The sequence below is a fragment of the Fusarium keratoplasticum genome, chromosome 5 (assembly GCF_025433545.1).
Source record: "Fusarium keratoplasticum isolate Fu6.1 chromosome 5, whole genome shotgun sequence".
NCBI lineage: Eukaryota > Fungi > Ascomycota > Sordariomycetes > Hypocreales > Nectriaceae > Fusarium > Fusarium keratoplasticum.
The window spans coordinates 1-1,950 of NC_070533.1; the positions used below are offsets into that span (position 1 = coordinate 1).

The following is a 1,950-nucleotide window of genomic DNA, read 5'->3' on the forward strand; positions in this document are numbered from 1 at the left end:
GGGTCTGTACAACAGAGGGCCAATGATGTTGCCGAGGGATTGGCCAATGAACAGGGCAGACGAGTTGCATTTGCCTTTGGTATCGCCACCGGTATTAGAGGAGGACCAAGAGTAGATCAAGGGAACTGGAACGCTAGTTAGTTCTGTCATGATTGAGCAGCAGAGCAGCAGACGCACCTATGCCTGGGAATACCGAGATCATATAGTAGCCAAATAGCAGGGTCGCCTTGCGGTCATCCGAATGCGGCGTTGATAGCATGATCATACAACCCGCGATAGGGAACAAGGTTAGAAAAGCTATGACTGGGCCCTTCTTGCGATACTTGGTCGCCACGAATGAACCGCCCACGGTAGAAACCAGCTGTACCAAACCGAAAGGGGCATTGAATAGAATAGCCTGAAACGAGTCAAAGCCGAATGACCGGACGAGCAGGGGACCGAAGGAGGCAACACCACCAGAAGGAACCCTGAGGCAAGATTAAAACGAGACGCAAGTTTGGGGCAGATGGCACGCACGAGATACTGAAGATGAGGGCGAACCACAGCCAGGTCTTAAGGTCTCGGATCGTCTCCCACAAGTGGTCCCATCGCCACTTGCGCGACATGGCGCCGGTCTGATTCATTCTCAGTCGCTCGATCGCGATGAGCTTTTCATGCTTGCTGAGGAACTTGGCCTCTGCCGGAGAGTCGGGCATGTATGCAAACAGGACGAACGAGAACAGGACGGTAACAATGCCGAAGAAGATAAAGATCGTCTAGAATAAGTGCTGAGTAGTCCGTCCGCTCGGAAGGGCCATACGAGGTTGTTTTGGTAGCGTACCTGGTAGGGTCTGAGTCCGAACTGAAACTGGGCAAGCCACCACGTAATCAAACTCCCAAACTACAACTCATAAGCCCAGGAGCTGAGTAGATTTTCTAGAAGGCAAAACATACCAGATTTGTGAATCCATTCATAGCATACCAGTAAGACATTCGCAGAGGTTGCTCCCGACGGCGCCAAAACATCTGTGTGATGGCTATAAAGCTCGGTGCGATACTGGCCTCGAAAGCACCCAGCCAGAAGCGAGCGAGAAGCAGGGTCTTGAAGGTATGCGCCGCAGCCATCAGGGTGAGGGTAAGGCCCCAAAGAACAACCATTAGGCTGGTAAACCTACCAATCGGCAACTTCACAAGCAACCATGCCAGGGGAAACTGCGCTATGAGCTGGGCAACATAGACGATAGAGCCCAGCCAGGAGAACTGATCACCCTTGAGGCCCGTGTCCTCAATGATGCCAAAGATGGATGCGTAAGCCATTGTCGCCTTGTCAAGACCTGCGTATCGAAGTCAGTCAAGTGTGACATAAACGTGGCAAGGAGCAGCCATGTCACCTTGCAAAAAGTAGACAGCTAGCATGAGGGGCAGAACAACAAGGTCGATACGCCGTAGCACGCGAGCGTCGTCTTCAGGGGTCACTTTGATGCGTCGTTCGGGTGATATCCCAAGCTCCCGCATCACCTTTGCCGTGGCATTTCCATCACGCTGTCTGTGGTCGGAAGCTTGAACAACAGTCTCGTCGCGTTCCCCAGGCTCAAGCAGAGGGTATTGGTCGTGAACCTCTCGAGTAGTAGACCCAGGGCGGCCCACACGATCTGGCAGAGGCATAATGGATGAAGTTGGCCGCCGACGTGTCCTCTTCCCGAATGCTGAAGCAAGGTCACATCAAGTGAATCAAGGGATGATGATGACGGCGATCTCTACCGCTCGAGGCAAGGGGGTGGTGAGCTGATTAGATAAGGAAAGACACGCGTCTCAATTGGCTGGAGGTACTACGTTATAGGGTAGGTAAAATAGCTCAGACACTCACCCACTGCTCGGAGTCGGTAACAACATGTAGAGATAGAGAACAACACCGAAGGGGATTCTAGGATTCTGTAGCATTCTTCTATAATGATGCTGGCTTATGATACG

The 1,950-nt window shown here is 52.3% G+C and overlaps 1 pseudogene across 1 annotated transcript, besides 1 other annotated feature; it reads right to left on the minus strand.

Moving 5' to 3' along the window:
- Positions 1 to 1,683, minus strand: NCS57_00668700 (annotated as a pseudogene). Its single transcript has 6 exons — positions 1,371 to 1,683; positions 934 to 1,313; positions 821 to 880; positions 517 to 755; positions 178 to 467; positions 1 to 125 (listed from the first exon to the last, which is right to left on the minus strand).
- Positions 1 to 1,683: a sequence feature.
- Positions 1,684 to 1,950: the final 267 nt, after the last annotated feature.